Consider the following 20,797-nt stretch of genomic DNA (forward strand, 5'->3'; position numbering starts at 1 on the left):
AGGTGCTGAGTGTCTTCCATGAATAAGTTAACATCCAAGAACCAAAATTTATAATTTGTGGAAAGAGACCCTGTGAGAGCTCAAAGAACAGGTTGCTGTTTGCTCTTACGGAATCAATCAGAGCAAAGTACGACCAAGAGCTCTGAGAAGTAAAATACTAATACTACTACTACTACTACTAATAATAATAATAAGATGATTCATACTAAAAACTGAACTAAACTTCAAAAAATCACATTGAAACCATTAACACCCTGGCACTTCTAGAGGTCTGATACAGTTTTAACATCATTAACTGGAATCTTACAGAACTCCAGTGCATGGACAGGAAGATAAGAAAACTACTAACATCTAAGAACATGCACCACTCAAAAGCAAATATTGATTGTCTGTACCTACTTAGAAGTAATGGGGGAAGAGGAATGATGCAGGTAGAACTGTGCTATATGACCTCCACAATAGCAAGGAACAAGTATTTATCTAATAAAGAAGACTGGTTGCTGTGGCTTGTGTGCAAACACGAAAGCAGCAAAAGATCACATTCTATTGTCAAGGAAGCTTGCAAAGTTGCAAGGGAACTTGGCATTAACCCTGAATTAGATGAAGAACCTGAAACCACTGCCATGAAAAAAGCAAAACAGATCAAACAGACTGCAAAAAAGAACAGGCAGAAACAAATTGAGGAGCGGTGGAGCCAGAAACCTCCGCATAGACACATAGACAGTATGTACTATGAAGCCAAAATATTGATGTAGACCAAGCAACGACCCACCAGTGGCTGAGAAGCTCAAGACTGAAGGTTTCAAATTGGTGGCACAAGATCAAAGCTTACTTACCAAAAACTACCAGGCTAACATTCTTCAAAACAGTTCTGACCGTAAATGCAGATTCTGTGATAAATTTGATGAAACAATAGACCATCTCGTCTTGAGATGTCCAGTGCTGACACCAAACAAATATAAAAATCATCATGATAGGGATGTATTTACAGTATTTACATTGGAAAATATGTAAACATTACAAAATCAGCACTCCTACATACTGGTATGAACATCATCCTGAGCCAGTCATTGAATGTAAAAATGTCATTATCCTCTGGGATTTTCCAGTCAACACCAACAGAACGATCCAGGCTAATCGACCAGACATAGTCATTAAAGACAGAGAAGAAAATACTTGTAGACTAATGGATGCAAATGTTCTCACTGATTAAAATATATCTAAAGCAATTTGACAAATTAAGTAAATATAAGGACCTAGAAATTGCAATTAAAAAAGATATGACATCTTAAAGTGAGAACTGTTCCTGTTATTGTGGGTGCCCTAGGTATGTTAAGAAAAGGATGTCAGACACATCTAGATAATATCCCAGGAGAACAATGTCTCAGAGAAATCCAAAATAGTGTACTGACAAGTACTGCCCATATCCTTAGAAAAACCTTAAACTCAATCAATTTAAATGTATGCGTTGTATTACATGAAGATATTTCACTACTTCCCCTCCCCAAGCTTTCAGTCATACTGTAATATCTCTTATCCTTCACTCACCCTAGGATGTTGGGTGTGTTTTGGTGAGTGATTGTAGCAAACATGCAGATTAAAAGTAAATAATAATAATAATAATAATAATAATAATAATAATAATAATAATAATAATAATAATGATAATAATGATAATAATAATAATAATAATAATAACAATTATATTATTGAATATATGCAGTTATGCAATGTATACGTACAAAGACTCATAAACCATTCACTTACCAACACATGCATATACACACACATATATGTACGCACATGTATGTACTTATCTGTGCAAATTCTTTCATGTGTAATTCCAATATTCACATGGTAGATGTGTACACAAATGCTCCTACACAGCCATGCATGAATACATGAACATATATGCAAATGTGTGACATAAGTTGAATATGAGACAAAAGTAATTATAAAAATGTAAATATTAAAAAGTATGAAAATACACAACTGCAAATTTTGAAATCCAAATCTAAAATCATGAGAGAGCTGTAATATGACCATATAGAGATGTAACAAAGTGAGATCTGAATATGTGCATGTATATAATGTTCTATGTACACACACACACACACACACACACACACACACACACACACATGCAAACACACAGATGCATGAATCTGACACTCACTGGATGATTGATCACTGTATACAGGTACAGAGAATATGCAAAGAATATATGCAAAGAGATGCATGGAGATTGCATAAAGGATTAATGCACAGTGCATAGGGAAATTGTCTAACATTCATTTAAGAACTGTTTAAGCATGAATTGACAATCTGTGAACGATGTAGAGAAAAATGATTTAACAACTGCTAAATAATTGTTTGTGGATTATTTCAAAATGGGTTGACAATTGGTTAGAACCTGTAATAATAACAACAGTATTTGCAATAATATGATGAGAACTACAAAAATTGTTATAGCAGACATTATAGAGATTGTTAAATTAGTGAATCATGTGAAAATCAAGATATGCATAAATCTATACATGTTGAAGTATATAAATAACCCTATATAATAATTTTAATATTGGGAGCATAAAGATGTAATTATTAATTCATGTGTTTTTTTCATCACATAAATAATGTTTGAAAGTTTGAGAATTATATGTATACAGTGTCTGGGAATATATGGAGATGCATATAGGATAGGTCTGCATGGAGTAGGATTCGTAACTTTGAAACCTTTGATATTGGGCGTGTTATACTGGCTATAAGTGCTGCACTGATTGGAGTACAGTGCAGAACAAGGTAGAACAAGTGTCCATATATTCAAATATGTTGACACCAATTTCGTTACATTTCTGTATGGTTATACTTATATTTTATCATAATTCTGACAATTTTAGACTCATGTTTTGGATCTTGCAATTTTGTATTTTTATTTTATTTTGGATTCCTCAAATTCCAGTATTTTGTACATTTGTAATTTTACATTTCAAATTTCTGTATTCTGAATTTTGTATTTTTGATATTTTACAATTTCACTAAATTTTATATAAATTTTGTATTATGTTTTATATTTCTGAACTCTTTTTATATACAAATTGGTGGCCAATTCATTTTTATTAGTCAGTCAGACAGGCAGTGCTCATGAACTTTACTAGATCCCTTTCCTTCCCTGACTAGTTAGATTAATGTGGTTAGTACCCAGCCTAAGCAAGTTAACATGGCCTGTGAGTGAAATGGCCCAAATGCTTAAAACAAAGTGAACTTGGCTAAAGATACCTCAGAAGTACAGATGTTAAACCTGGGGGCATATTAGCAATATTAGAAATCTTTATCATCATCATCGATTTATGTTATTGATATTTATTTTTTTGACCTTAGAAAGATGAAAGGTAAAATTGACTGTTGCTGGTAAATTTTAAGAGTTAGAAATGAACTATGAAAAGCAGAAAATTGTTAAAGATTTATGCAACAATAATAAACTGTGTATAAACTCTTTCTGTTTGCATTTATTTTTCATATTCTCATAAAATATTTTATTTTGGGTATTTTGAAGAAAAATTATGGAAGCTAATGCTTTCATTTGACTCAGAGAAAATATTACAGTCAATTTAATTAATTCCAATATATTACTGGTACTTATTGTCTCAAATCTTAGTCAATGAATGGCAAAGTCAACTTCATTGAAATTTAAACTCAGAATATGATTGGGTGAAACTAAATACTGCAAGTCATTTAATCCGGTTTTCACCCATTTCTGTTCTTAATGTCAGCATTAATATTTAAAACCTCAATAACTTTGCCAAATTGAAAAATGAAATAAAATAATTCATGTAAAAATTTTCAAAAAATAAAACAAAAAAAAAATTGATATTAGAAACTACAATAGATAGATAAATGAATGGGCATATCATGAATACACAGATGCATACATACATGCATGCATATATAAACATAAATGAATGCATACATACATAGGTACATATATGTGTATGTACATACATACATACCTGTATGCATATACATATGTACATACATATGTATTGGCATACTCACATATATTCAAACAAATATACACAAAATCGATTGCAACAACAATATAAATTTGTTTTCAACAGTGTCTTTTGTTTTTCATTCTTTATCTTTCTTTTTCATCCACTTTTAGCATTTAAAACTCCATGCAATATGGCAGCAATTTAAGTAAAGGTTTCTTCATATCATTTAAATTTTATGGAATTAGAATGCAACAAGATCATGAGATAGCATTCGCTAAAAGTTAAATGAATAATTGATTTTTCTTGAAATTGAGGACAGCTTTTGTATCTAGAAACTACCATGAGCTAGTTATGCACAGACCTGTTATGATGAAGAGAAATTTGTGTGAGGATTACTTGTTTAAAGATTCAAGAATTCATACACACTCCATCCTTGTTATGCATTGTGTTCATAGCCAAAATATGAATTGAGGGTGGCTCAGTTTTCCTAGCTCTAAAAAAAGTACATTAGGACTTGTGCAGTTCATTTCAATAAATTGAAGTCATCTAACAGATCTAGATAAAAGTTTAAGGAAACTGCTTTAAATCTCAACATCAGATAAGAATACTGCAGTCCATATTTAAGATTATGTTTTATGTTAATACTAACATCAATCTCACATATAACTTCTAACTCAAGTAAATATCTTACTCAATTTTTCAAAGGCTTCCATGATGATAAAGTTAATGTTGATAAGTTATATTTTCATTGATGTTTTAAAATGACTTTCTTCTTCATCATCAACACCACCATCACCTCCACTACCATCATCTATAATTATTTCTAGCATGGGCTCAAGGTCACAAATTTGGAGAGAGAAGTGTAATCATTTAAAATAACTCTCAATATTTATCTGATATTTATTTTATATACCCTAGAGTGACAGCGGGTAAGTTTGATTCTTGTAGAATTTGAACTCAGAACATAAATAGTCAGAACTGAATACCAAAAAGCACTCTATTTGATGATAGTTCTGGCAATCCACTGGCCTACTGCAGTGAAATATTAAACATTGGCAATAGCTCACACTGCAGAGAAATAATTTCTGTATATGAAATTCAGATCAGAAGAAGTTGAAACTAAATCCAGAATTATTATTTAGGAATTATGTTCAGTATTTTGCTACCACTACTTTCTAACATCCATTGAATATATAACAGTAATAATTTGAGAGACAATCTCCGATAACAACAGTAATCAGAAATGATGACAGCAAAGAAAAATCTCAAAAGTAAACGACATTTGTAATGCTTAGTATATGGCAGAGTAGAAATCTATAAGTTGATATATTCATAAAATTTCTCAAGACGAGGAAGCTAATTGGTAGGATTGTTAGAGCACTGGACTAATGGCTTGTAGTATTTATTTCAATTCTTTGTATCCTGGGTTCCTCCTTACCTTTCATCCTTTTGAGGTTTTATAAAACAAAGCACCAGTCAAGCATTGAGGTGACTCTTCCTTCCTCTCTTGCTCTTTCAGAATCAATTGTGCGGTTTTGTGTAAAGGATGTGTGAGAGTTACTCACAGTATCCCTTTCCTCAAAGACAATCACTTCCATTCCATTGTAGTGAAAGAATGTAGTCATGAAGGCTCTGACAGTCTATGGCACATAATAGTCTTGATGAAAATGACGATGATGATGCTGATGATGATGAAGCCAGAAAGTAAATTTCAAATGTTGACTTCATTCACAAAGAATTTGGTTACTGGTGAATTTTTTGTATTACACAATAACAATTTGATGATGGTAACGATAATAATAAAAAATAATGAATTCTAAGCATTTAGCTCATTGTTATCAGGCTGAAAAATTTCTGGCTGGAAGAAACAGTTAATTATATTGGTTATTTTCCTTGAATGAGGTGATGAATTAGCAGAGTTGTAAGAGGGTGAGAAGAAGTAACTGATGCCATAGTTCTGACTATGTGTTCAAATCCTGAAAGGTCAATATTGCCTTTCATCCTTTTGGAGTTGATAAAAAATGTACTTGCCTAAAGTAGTGGATTGGCAGAATTGTTAGCAGGTCATGCAAAATGCCTTGTACTATCTGTTTAGCTCTCTACATTATGAAAACATCATTTGTGAGGTTACTTGTGCCAAGGTGCATTGGTTTTGTCTTTCATTAGAAAATAACAGCAACATAAAAAGAAAAAATAGCATGCATGGCAAACTGCTGGTCTTCATAATGATGTTCCTTTCCATTTGGAAATTTTCTCCCCAGGTCTGCACCTTGGAAAAGAGATTTCTGAATGTAAGGGAACTTTCCGGATGCACTTACACGCTCAATACTGACAGAAGAAAGGCTTAAGAGTTGGTATTTAATTTATAATTGTTTTATCTACTTTGAAAGAATAAAAGTTCAAATCAACTCTGATGAGACTTGAACTTGCACATAAAGGAATGTAATTCAGAGCAAGATATTTTTGTCTAGTTTCAATAAGATGATCAGCAGTTACCTTATTGCAGATTGCTCTAATTATTTCTGAAAATTAATACTGGGGTCAAATTTTGGTGCAAGGCCAGCAATTTGGAGGAAGCATATAAGTCAATTACATCGACTCCAGTGTTCAACTGGTACTTTTTTTATCGAACCTAGGAGGATGAAAGGCAAAGTCAACCTTGGCAGAATTTAAACTCAAAATGTAAAGGCAGATGTAATGCCACCAAGCATTTTGCCTGGTAATCTAATGAGTCTGCCAGCTTGTCACCTTGTTTTTTTAAATATATTTTTAAAGTGGTTAGCAAGCTACTACAGGGTTCTTGAAAATTAATATTAAGAATAATAAACACGCTAAATTGTTACATAGTCACAATTTTACAAATATGATGTGGAAAGATTAGTCAGTTAAAATACCTTTAGTATTTGACTGGTAGTTTGTTTTATCAACTCTGAAAGGATGAAAGATAAAATGGAGCTCAACAGGATTTGAACTCAGAATAAAAAAATACACAATCAAATACTGCAGGGACATTTTATCCAACATTACTGATTCTGTAAAGTTAAGAATATTAATAATAATAATAATAATGATGATGATGATGAGGATAATAATAATAATAATAATAATAATAATAATAATAATAATACAGTTCTTATTTATGGACAAAGGCAAAACTTTGTTGAGTTTTGGGAAAATGAAATATTGGAATGTTCATAACTTTTCAGTTAGGACTCAAAGCCAGGTTGAGGAATCAATTCACCCCATATTTGCTACCTACATTATGCTGTTCACCAATAATGGTAATAACTCTTTAAATAGATATGAAAGTTTGTACCAACTAATGAGTAGGAAGGAGGTTTTCATCCAAAAATCTTTTTGATATGACAAAATATTACTCATATTGATTTGGCCTTTTTTCTGCTTCCCACCATTTTTGTTCTTTAACATATTCAAGAAAAGCAAACATTTATTCTCTGACAACTTTCTTGTCTGAAAGAATTTCTATTGAAGAAGGCCAACATTGATATGTTATGCTTGCAGGCAATTACAGAATATCTAGTATTCCTCCTCCTCCTCCTACCCTCCTCCTTCTTCTTTTGTTGCTACTACTGTTGTTGCTGCTACTGTTGCTAAGTTATATTCAACTGATTTTGTTTTGTTTACATCCCACCTTACCCCTCTTTCACTCTTTGTAAAAAAAAGAAACTTTAAAAATGTTTAAAATCTTATGGATAGTATTCTATCTTATAGTATTTCTTTTAATCTGTTTCAATGAAACCAGGATATTCACATTGCTAATACTGTTATCAATATCCTTGTCATCCTGCTTACCATCACCACTATCACAACCACCATCATCATCATCATTATCATACCTGTTATTTATGAACTATAAATGAGAATAAGAATGGAAACAAATTTGTCAGTTTATTTTCTTCTTCTCTTCAGTTTGAAATTCAATGTTATATTTCTGATTTATTCTTCCAATAATTCCTAACATTTACTTGAGGATTATGCATAAAATTGATAACGATTCTTCAAGCAGAAATTGTTTTGTATCTAATATGTTATTTTGCTATTTGTATTGTTGCTATATTGCTTCTTGCTTATGCCATAATTCAAAAATTAGAAATTGAAAAATATTATCTTAGAGTTTCTACTGATGTTATTTAGTGCTTATTATATACATTTCAAAAGTGAAAAATCCTTTTCTTTTTTTTTTTGTTCTGCTAGCACAAATATCAGTAAAACAAAATTTAGAAATTAATGAAACACTTGTGAATTGAAAACCAATTATATATTTTGCTTTCTGAACTTAAGTATATTTTTCTATACAAGTTAAGTGTAATATAGAGTGGGAAATAATTTAAAAAAAATATATTTAAATTGTTATGAATTTATAGCATTTAACATTATACCTTATTGTATATATTTTCAAATTATAACTTAGCAATATAATGTTGGCAGGATTTATTGTGAAATATAGAAATGAAACAGCAGAGAGAATAACTATGTTGAGGGGGTTTATTTTGATTTTGTTTCCTAAATAATAATTCAAACTTGCCTCTTTAAGTGTTTTTAAACTGTTGTATAATTTAAACCAAAGCTTGAACTATCCTATATAAATGTTTATGTATAATAAGTTTAATAAAAATCCTCAAAATTTACAAATATTTCTGGTAAATATTTTGCCAACCTTCAAGTGAATTATTTAAACCAGAATGTGAGTTAATAAATATTTATGTAGTAACTAGAAAATTTAATTAAAAATTTCTAATTCTTCTATGGTTTATTGAATTGATCTATGAATATTACTAATACATATTTTGTCTGCAGCAAAGTGAATTATTTAAAACCAAAATATAAACTGACCGATATAAATATTTATGGATTGCTAGAAAAATTAAATTAAAAGTCATTTATTCATCTACAGTCAATTGAATAGGCCTCATAACATGTATAAAACAAATTTTTTAAACTCTAAAGTGAGAAAAAAACTAAGTGCACAGTTCCTGAATTAGAACATAGAACACACACACGTGCATGCAAACAATATTTTTTAAATGATATAAAGGAGGATGTATTTGATTAATTGACACTCGTATTTTACTTATTTTATGGATGTGGAAGGATGAAAGGTGTTTGATCTTACACTTCAAAGGGGAATAAACCAAAATATTAGAAAATATTTGGGCCAGGTCCCTACTGATTATGCTATTCCTCACTCTTGCTGTCTTCCATTGCCCTTTACAAAAATTGTAATAACATGTTCCAACAAAAATACATAAGCACACCTTGTGATGGATGTTGATTAAATCGTCTTGGCTGGTACTTATTTTATGAACTTGGGAAAGATGGAAGTCAGATTTAATTTTGGATGTGATCTTAGAACGCATAACATTAGATCAGGTGCTCAATTGATTCTACTATCCAATAATGTTAATAATAAATGACAGCTGAAACTACAATGATAATAATAATAATAATAATAATAATAATAATGAATTCTTTATAGTCATAGTCAATTAATACTTTACTATCAATAAGGTATGTTATGAGGTAAATCTGGCCACTATTTTTAGTAGGCTGAGCAACCAGGCAATCTCTTGAATGAACACCAATAATATGGAGTCAGATTATACCAAGTGGAAAAGAAAATTATTTACTTAAATAGTTACACTAATATCCTTACATTTGATGTGACTACCATGCTGACTGAGATGCACACTGAAAGTTGCTTTAATATTTGACTCAACAAAGAATACACTATTTTCACAGCATTTGCAAATTAATTTGAAGGTTTTGTTATCTATCCACACTCTCAGTCTTATTCTAAGTTATTATGTATAGTTGGCACTTTGAAACTTGAGGCTTTTTCTGAAGTGATATTTAAAGGAAGGTGATCTATGGTGTGTGAACAAAGGAAATAAATAGACTTTATTTAGCTGAGTCACTGAAAACAATGGCTGTTGTAATGAATACACTTTCATTGTTATTGGAAACTTTACTGATAATCAATAGGCCAGTATTAGTTTTCACTATCATACTAACATAAACACCAGCAATATAACTTGTGGCAAAAGTATTTCTTAGACTAATAAAGGCAACAAGCTTCATTGATTTCATGCTAACTCATAGCTGATTTGATTTCAAGCAGCATTATGCAAACCTAAACACAGCAAAATAGACATGCTGTTCTTGTATTCATAGAAAGCAGCACTCCTTATAAAATTCAATACTTTTTCAGAGAGAATAGTTTTTTCAATTTTTTTTTTAGAAAATTTAAATGTGACATTTAGTCAATGAAATACAAATTTTCTCTAGAATTTAATGTTAATCTGTAACTAATTAATTTTTCTAAATCTGTGTTTCTGCTTACTAAGCAAGAGAAGCTAAGTATCACATCTAAAATTCCAATATAAACTGACAATTCACAGGCTTAGTAATCATTAGTGAACAAAATATTGCTACCAAATACACCACTTATTACAAAGCACCAATACAAGTAAATATACTTTCCTTTAAATTTCGACTCTTAATTTTTAAGAGGAGGAAAAATGTTTTAGGGTGCAAGCCATTAAGATTCAGAGGAGATTATGAATTAAAACTCTAATGTTGAATTTCAACTCTTTGCTGATAATGTTTCCTTGAGTTTAAACCAACTACCTCTCAAACTTCACCACAGATCACTCAACTTTGTATCTCTCATAAATCATATTCTACCATCTTAAAATGGTAAAGATGCATTAGGATAATGTGTAAAATACTCCCTAAACTACAGGATGGTTGTGGCAAGAATGTATTTGACCATAAACCTGCTTAATCAGGACAGACTTAGGTTAAAAACAAGAAAAAATCAAGACAACTCTCATCAACTGATCATCCTGTTATGGATAGCTGTAAGATCAATGAATTTGTCGGACTTAATAGTGCTTCTCTCTCATATAGACTCATCACATTTATCTTATTGGTAAACAACTTTCAGAAAATACAGCAAAACTAGGCAGCTTATGTGGGAAATTTATCAAGTACCAGTGATTCTTTTCAAAACCTGTTGCATATTTCAATAATTTTTTCCTGACAAGCTCTGCATTTATCTGTTTGAAATATATAGTAGTGCTAAAGCCATATTATTAATTAACAACATAACATCTGGCTGTATAGTGAAGCATGGCAACTTGATCTATTTATTTTGGTACAAATAGCAAAACAGAGATAGCTTTGAAGTAACAGTAATTGTTTAGTATTTCTGAATTACTGAAGAAGATATAGATTTAGAGAATTGCATTAATTATTCTGATAAATGACAGGAAAGGTTTTATAGATTGGTGAGTCTAAATAATAAGTATTTAAACCGATGTTTCAATAGTTATATAAAGTAGTGTTTTTTAAAATCTGTTTAAAGATTCCACTATTGAATAAATATTGTGTTCAAAATATCGGAACCGTTCAGCTGGTTGTTGTTGTACACATTAAATGTATGTGTGGAATACTCAGTCACTGGGCATACTGATTCAATTATCCTAGCCATAGTGTTTTCTCATTTCTTTTATAGGTTTTGAAATTCTAATAGTATAGTAAGTACTTAACATGATGACTAGACAACATAGATACTTTGCCAAATAGTGATGTAAAGAAAAATTAAGTGTAGAAGCTAAAGAGGGTCATGGAGGGCAAGGCAGGCCTGTCAAGATCTGGTTGAGAACTGTAGAGCAGAACCTGGCAGATATGGGCCTGACCTAGCTTATGACAGGGCTTGTGACTACACTAAGTAATGATCTTGTGTTGTCTAATACTTCTAGGAGAGCAGGAGGAACTAGGACTAAGGTATAATCTTTATTTTTATTGGTCAGTTATTTTACTGTAATGAAACTGATTTGCTGTTAGCTAGTAATACTCCATTATAACTGTTGTGGTCGTTTAACTCTAGATTAGACCAAATTGCTATGATTGGAGGTATTCTAACTGTTAACATCCCATCTTACTTTGATGCACAATTGTAATTCAGACTATATTGATCTTAATGTCCATTATTAAAGATTATGGGGTGTAGACTGAGATGTATTTGGCTACTATATCTGACAAGGCAAGTAACTGGATAGAAGTACCTTCATTGGTTTGTGACCCTCATAGTGAAATAGAGAAGCACTGCATCAAATACAATTCTATTGTGAAAATTTTTCACTTTAGACTGAGGGCTCAAATAGATTATTAGCCGTTCCAGGTACCATAAGTGAAATAGCATAAGAAGCAAGCATGCATTTGCTTTATTCTAAGAATGATTAAAATAGCAAAAATTGAACAATAATTTATTCATTTATTTATTTATTTAATGATAATTTCTAAACATGATCTATGAATATGTCGAGGAAAAAACAAAATAAAAGAAAACTTGATCTTTTTGACATCACTGATAATTTAATATCAAAAAAGTGCAATTTCATCAAAAGCTTCATCCTCAAGTTCCTTCTGTTGTTTCACAACTTTTGTTCCTATTTATAGTTTTCATTGTCTGAGTTCGAAGTGATTTTTGTTCTAGTGCCATTTACTTCACTCAAACAGAAATCACTTCGAACTCCATAAAAGTGTGAACATGGAATGATTAGAATTTCTCCACATTTGATTGGTTGGATAGTTAATCGAAAGCCAGAGGTCATAACATTGTATTTTTATACTTTTTTGACCTGTCCAACGATTTTCACATAAATATTTCTTGTTCTGCAATCATTTTAACTCTGTGCTTCAGAAGTACTTTAAAACAATTACTGATGAAAATTCTTTAGACTTTTTTTTTTTCCAATATTTTCTAATAATATCAAAAAGATATTTTTTGTTAAATGAAATCTGCTAAAATTTGTATTTTAGCAGAAAACAAAATGTATTATATTTAAAGCACTAAAATTCATGTGGCATTATACAGTTAGAGAAATATAACAATATATTGTCACAGAAATTTAAAATGCTTGATTTATTTTGTAGTACTAAGTAAATAGAAAAAGTTATTTTTGTAAATGGGTACTTCTGTATTTATTCCTTAGATTCTCTAAGCTTTAACGAATCTGTTTTAGTATTTGTAGGTATTTCTTCTCATACTTCCATAAGTTTACTTTTGACTAATGGCCAAAAAGTCAAAGATACAAATATTAACTTTAGTTTTGTGTTATATTTATGACCAAATACTGAATTCTCACTGATATGGTTCACATTGCTGTAAACTTTGAGCACACATGCCTTTTGTAAGGAGTGGAAACACTGTAAAATTAATTATTGTTTGATTATTTTGCAGTTCAGTGCTCATGTCAACCATAGGACTGGAAAAATTTGCTCAGTTTCAGATCATAATCCCCAATCTTCCTAATCAGTTTTATTAGTAAAATTCCAATTCTGATCTAGATTACCTATAATAGCAGGTAAGCAACAGTCTATTCATCATTAAGCTCATCTTGTTCAGGCATCTATCCTCAGATGAAAATACCCTACACATCTATGATGTTTACACACTTCTAGCAAACTATTATCCAGGGATACTCTATTTCTTTTTTTCTTTTCTTTTTTTTTTGCTCATGTTGTAGCACTCTTTCTTTCTGGTACTTACAAGTTTATATTACTTCTTAATGTCATATAAACTATGCTTTGAAAAAACTCCCTGCATCTCTGTACTCAACAATTTATAACAATTCAATAGTTTTTCTAACCTTCTAGGGTCCTGGAGATAAAGTACCAGCCAAGTAATAAGTTCAATATAATTGATTGCATCCCTCTCCCAAATGCCTGTATTAGAAATCAGTATCAATGAAAGTACCCCTCCTTCAATGCTATTACATTCATTGCTACACTATTACTACAATCAATGTTTTATTCAGAAATTATTCACTGTCTACATTCTTATTCCCACACTTGGATATATCTTTACTCAAGCTGATTCTTTGTATCCTGCAGGAAATCAGAATTAAACTGATCTCCACTGTGTCAGATGAACAGACTAAAAATGGCCGAATCTTACAAGATTTTCATTGAATTGAATTATTTCAAGGCTTTAATATGTAGAATGTAATGGATTCAAGAAATTAGATTTGGATAAGAAATGTCAGAATAAATCTGATAGCAATGGCAAGTTTGCTTTGGACAAAATCCTTTTGCTAGCTTTAATTTGTTATCAGGCTTTCAAGTTCTTATCCTGAACATAACTTATAAATTGACATATATGTTACTGCTGCTTTTACTGCTATCACTGTTGTGGCCGTTTGTTATTGTGGTTACAGTTGTTGTTGTAGCTAATGCTGCTGCTGTTGCTGCAGTTGAAATTGTACTTCCTAATATAGATGTTATTATTTCTCTGAAGGTGTAATGGTTGTTGCAAATTGTTGTTGCAACTGTTGTAGCAATTGTTGTTGCAGCTTTTTGGTGATGTTATTATAGAAATCATTATCATCACCACCATCACCGCCCTATCACCCCCACCAACAACAACACCACTTTATGATAATAATAATAATAATAATAAAAATGATGATAATATACTACATGAACACCCACACCTTACTACCAACAACGATAAAAACTAAATAAAACTAAATGACATAAAAAAGGATGTTTTTCATGCACATACACACACATACATATTATTTACATATATATTTACATATATGCATGTACATACATGTGTATTTACATATACACTCACTCAAACACACATGCATGCATATATATCTATGTATATATATATATATATATGTATGTATGTATATATGTATGTATGTATATATGTATGTATGTATGTATATATGTATGTGTGTGTGTGTAAATGTACTCTTACACATACTATGCAAACACCAAAGTTACATTAAGTATATATATGTAAGGGTAAAATATAACTGGCATGTTATTAGACTGTTCCTTTAGTGATGGAGCCCTAAAGGATGTTTGGCTCAGTGCCAGTAATGAATTCTCTGAGAACACTGCTTGCTTCAGAACTGGTTCCACTGAAGCTTTTGATTATAATAGGGCAAATCACTTTGGACACCTTTCAACAAGTATGTATGAAGTGTGCACTGGTGTCATTTCGATCTTACTGCTGGTGTTCTTGCTATTATTGCAAGCAACAACCACCACCGCCACTGCCACCTGCACCGCCACCACCATCATAACTACTATTGTTGCTACTGCTGCTGCTACCATCACTACCACTATTGATAATTCTTTATTTGAAATTATGAAATCCCAAGAACTCCTAAAATCTGAAAATTTCTTGAGTGAATGAAATGCCACAATTGGAAAAATTCCAGAAAGCACATGGGAAAATTCCTGGGTTAAATATATATATATATATATATATAATATATATATATATATATATATATACACACACACACACACACACATACAGCTGTTGTAGGCCATACATTGAGCCATCAGCTGTTTGGTTTCACCACACACACTCTTTCTACACAAATACTTGTATGTTTCATAACCTTTTAATCATGACAAAGTAATTGCAGACTGTGAGCTTACCAATCATTTATTCTCACACTGTGATCATTGATGCTACAACTACTGATTCAAAAGTTCCTGCATAAGATAAAGCTGTTGTGCTTGGTGTTGCATTTATCTTCGTTTTATAAGCAGTGATAATTTTTTTTTTAGAACAGATATCGAAAGTACAATACAAAGTATTATTTTAATATTCATTCTCAATTTCAATTTAGATCCTTGAAAGTATAACATTTTTAGTGTTTTACTTTATCTCTGGCATCCTTACAGCTGCAGTCACTGCTATTGCTATCATCAAAGTCATTACTGTCACACTCAAGGCAGTGAGCTGGCAGAATTGTTAGCATGCTGGGCAAAATGCCTGGCAGTATTTCGTCTGCTACTACTTTCTGAGTTCAAACTCCACCAAAGTCGACTTTGATTTTCAGCCTTTCAGGGTCAATAAATTAAGTACCAGTTGCATATTGGAGTCGATCTAATCGACTGGCCTCCTCCCCCAAAATTTTAGGCCTTGTGTCTATAATAGAAAGGGTTATTGTTGCTCTCATTATCATGCTTTATGGAGCAGTCAAACTCCATTAGAGTAGATTTTTTTTTTGGCTAGATACTCTTCCTGCTGCCAAATATCATCTGTTTTCAAGCAAGGTAATACTTCCCCCAAATGTTTCTAACATGGACATCAGATCTCACAGGTGATTGCAAGTAAATAATCTGACATTTTAAAAAAAAGTGTGGCTCATTTACAACCAGCACGGAATTTCAAGACAACACGAACACACGCATGTACACAAAGGACTTCTCTCTGTTTTTGTTTACATCTGCTCACAAAACTTTCATTGATCTAAGTCTATAGTAGAAGACACTTGCCCATGATGCCACATGGTGAGTTTGTAGTCATAATCACAAGGTTACAGAGCGATCTTCTAAACAACACAGCCACCCCAGTGCCTGTGTATTTGTATGGGTGTAAAACTATGTAATTTAAAATTTAAAACATTTCTAGTCCTAAATATCTCAGATAAAGCATATTAATATGTACTACTACTACTACTACTACCACCACCAACAACAACAACAACAACAACAACAACAATCATCAATACTTCAGCTATACTTACATGCAGTGATATGTTAGAATAACAAACGACAACCCACTCAGTAGTTCTTGTATATTGCTTTTGGAAAATACATTTTTATAGATATCTTTATACAGCAAGGAAGAACTATATCTGTGTGTGTGTGTGCACATAATATTTGTATGTTATTTGTGTGTGTTACTGTGTGAATGTGTGTACATACTTATTTTGTATGCATGAATGTTATTATTTATGTGTTTGTGTGTGTGTGTGTATATGTGTGTGCCATTGTTTGAGTGTAATGAATGCTGTAAGCTGGAAATGCACTTTAGTATGTATTGAGGAACCTATGAATTGTAGACAAAATATCAAACTATATGCAGAATATAAAATATTGATAGAATATTTTGAATCAGTAGACTTCTTGGAAGCGTGTTGTTAGTCTCTGGATATTAGAATATGTTAAATTTTATCATGCAAACTAGCACATGTGCATGCACATGCAGGCACACACACATACACATGCACACATGCATATTGTCTCAATGTATAAATTTATAAAAACGTGTGTGAGCATGTGTATGTCAGTGTTTGAGTGTGTATGTGTTTATATATGTGTATTATATAGTAATGATGATGATGATAATAATAATAATAATAATAATAATAATAATAATAATAATAACAACAACAACAACAACAGTGAGTGTATTGTATATAGTGCTCAGGTGTTCTACAAGTCATTGGAAAAGAGTAAATTGGACAGAAAGCAGTAATAAGTCAAGTAAAATAGACAGCAATATTAGCCAAAAGTACACACTAGAGAACATGAGTGGAAAGTAAGAAGAAAGGGTTCATTGCCACGTTCAGAGTAGTTTTGTTGCATTTTGGGAAGTATGGAATTTTTTAAGGATATGTATGTGGGTGTGTGTGTGTGTGAAGGTTCATGGCCTAGTGGTTAGGGCTTTGCACTCACAATTACAAGATCCTAGTTTCAATTCCTAGGTCAGTGGTGCATTGTGTTTGTGCATGAAACACCTCCTTTCCCATGCTAGCCACTTGATATGATCAGTATTTTAAATAACAATCTTATCCTTATTTATATATATATATATATATATATATATATATATATATATATATACACACACACACACACATATGTGTGTCTGTCTGCCTGCTTGCCTGTCTGTCTGTCTGTCTATCTACCTACCTACCTATCTGTCTATCTGTCTATCTATATAGGCACAGAAGTGGCTGTATGGTAAGAAGCTTGCTTCCCAACCACATGGTTTTGGGTTCAGTCCTACTGCATGGAACCTTGGGAAAGTGTCTTCTACTATAGCCTTGAGCTGACCGAAGCCTTGTGAGTGGATTTGGTAGATGGAAACTGAAGGAAGCCCATCGTATATATGTGTGTGTGTGTGTGTGTATGCATTTGTGTGTTTGTGTTTGTCCTCCCACCATCGCTTGACAACTGATATTGGTGTGTTTACATCCCCGTAATCTAGCAGTTCAGCAAAAATGACTGATAGAATAAGTATTAGGTTTACAAAGAATAAGTCCTTGGGTCTATTTGTTCAACTAAAGGCAATGTTCCAGCATAGCTTCAGTCAAATGACTGAAACAAGTAAAAGAATAAAAGAATATATATGTGTGTGTGTGTATTATTGGGACGTGTTTGATGCAACACTGATGACCAAACTTATGGGGTAAGTAGTTGCTACAAGGTTACCAGGTCGTATGCTATTCCTGACAGTATATTTTTTGTTTGTGCCCAAGGCTCTTTACTCTCAAATGTCCCAGTCATTAACCTAACTGTAAATTGATATTAACGAGGCTGCACTGCAGAATTGATGTGTATTTCATTAGTTTCAGTTATTATTTCAAATGATACAGTGACGAAAGCTTGGAAGATGAAGAATTCATTGTTGCCCCTATGACCTCCACAAAGGGTAAAGAGACTGACTAATGGAGTCGTCAATAAGTTTAAATGTTATGCATACATTCTGAGATGTACGAACTTGTAGAACTTGTTTCTATATGCTCAAACATAATAACAAAACTCCCTTGAAACACACACATATACATGCACACATGCGAGTGTGTGCAAGTGTGTGTGTGTGCATGTGTGGCTATACATGCAGGTGTGACTGTCATTAGGAAGTTTGCTTCACAACCACAAGGTTTCATGTTCAGTCCCACTGCATAGCACCTTAGACAAATGTTTTCTGCTCTAGACCCAATCCAGTTAAAGCCTTATGAGTGGATTTGGGAGAGGGGAACTAAAAAATGCCCCATCATATGTGTGTGTGAGTAAGTATGTGGGTGTGTTTATTAGAGTGAGTTTTTAGTTCTCAATTTTACATATGTTTGCTTCTTGATTGTTATCAGTGACTTCATTAACGGAATTATTTGCTTGCAGTCCATTATGAAAGCATGTCCAGACCTTAAAATATTTAACAATAGTACTACATGATAAGATTCCCCCCCTTTCATTATCAAAGGTCTGCTAGTGGCCAGCCCCCTTGATTGTCAGCTAACGTCTTGATTTAAGTTTTCCTTTACCAAATCCATGATATTGCTTCAAATAAATCTTGATTTTTATGACTATACCCACTATGATTTATGTTGATACCCTCAGCCCTACCCCTAACAGACCCCCCCAGTCTTAGATATACAAGGGTTTGATAAAACTAATCTACAAATTAAAATTGACCCCATATAAAAGTGACAAGCAAAATCTGTAACAAGTCTTTCTTCCTGATAACTTAGTAGCTTCTAAGTGGAAGGAAGGGCAACAATGTTCTTTGTCTATCTCCTTAACCTCTTGGAGATTTTAGGCAAAATTATACTAATATGTCCATCTGTTTTAATTTAATTAAATTCTATGTCTTTGCACAGCTGAGGATTGCTCTGCATTTAAATTGATGTAATGGTTGCATTGTTCAATTAAATGGAGTTGTGCGAAATGATCATACTGTATTACCTCTGATATCCTTGTTGCTTATTTTGATTCTAATCACCTTATTTTGAAATTGTATGGATAATACCGTACTAAATTCTGATGTCTCAACCTAAGTACCATATTCATCTGAATCTAAATTTTTGCTATATATATATATATATACAAGTACAATATGCATACAAACATACACATACATATAATTATATATATATATAAAAATATAAATACATCTCTGTTTGAATTGTGAAGAAAAAAATCTATAAATATATGAATACAGATATGGATAGGTAGTTAAGAAGTTTGCTTCAAACCAAATAGTTGTAGGATCAATGGCATTGCACAAGGCATTTTGTGCAGGTGTTTTTTACCATGTATTTGAGGAAATCAATGTCTGTTGACTGAATCATACTGTTTTTACCATCATATGCTTACTACATTCACTCATCCATTCTGGTTCTCCTTCCATCACCACACTATCTTCTGTCCAGCCTCTTGGTCATTCACTTTGAGAGAATGAACACATAGAATAGTGAGGATTCTTTAGTGCAATGAAATACATGACAACCTCACACAAAAATGTAACCGCACATGATTATTGGTGGGATTTTTCCCTCTTTCATCTTGGACTTTCCTGTTTGCGAAGAAGAGCTATGCTCAAAACATAAAACTTCTACTCTTTTCTTTCTCTGAGCATCTTATTAATATATTGCTTGTGCCACATCCAAACATTTGTTTTTTTTTTCTTTTTGTCTGTGTTTGTTTGAATTGACTATATGTGTGTGTGTGTATACTGAAGCTAGAAATATAAAGGAAGAAACTGTGTTTCCAACTAATAAAATTATTTGTTAATAAAATTAAGAATATTTTAATTTTCATTTTAAAGTCAAGTAACTTTGTAAAAGCATTTTAAAATAATTAAATGTCTATGTTTTTCTGGGTTTTTTTTCTTGGATACATTTTTACATATAATTCTTGACTTTAATTAGAATAGATTTATTTATAAAAATCTTTCAATATTTTAGAAATTCTCAAACTGTAGATGGTAATATTTCGTAGACTATTCCAAGAATTTGAAAATGGAATATAGTATTTTTGTATCATTCATGTTGTGTCATTTTACCTCTAATACTGCCATCCTCTAGTGGAATAGTTTGCATTTTACATATGTTTTTGGAGTGGTGGTAGGGCAGAAGTAAATGTTTGTTGTTTGGTTAAGCAAAAATAAATGTTCAAATCTAGCTAAAGTGTAATATCCAGCTAGTTTTATTGAAAAAGGCAGCTATGTTTCT

At 31.9% G+C, this 20,797-nt stretch overlaps 1 protein-coding gene and 1 long non-coding RNA gene across 7 annotated transcripts in view; one reads left to right on the plus strand and one right to left on the minus strand.

The window, feature by feature from the left end:
- LOC115216671 (neuroglian-like) overlaps positions 1-20,797 on the minus strand; it is an 826,540-nt gene that overhangs the window by 344,566 nt on the left and 461,177 nt on the right. The window lies entirely within an intron of this gene.
- LOC118767232 lies at positions 1,335-19,820 on the plus strand. Its single transcript, XR_005003136.1, has 3 exons — positions 1,335-1,461; positions 17,452-17,456; positions 19,808-19,820. It is a non-coding gene; the product is annotated as an uncharacterized LOC118767232 (long non-coding RNA).

Source organism: Octopus sinensis, linkage group LG1 (genome assembly GCF_006345805.1).
Source record: "Octopus sinensis linkage group LG1, ASM634580v1, whole genome shotgun sequence".
Taxonomy (NCBI): Eukaryota; Metazoa; Mollusca; class Cephalopoda; order Octopoda; family Octopodidae; genus Octopus; species Octopus sinensis.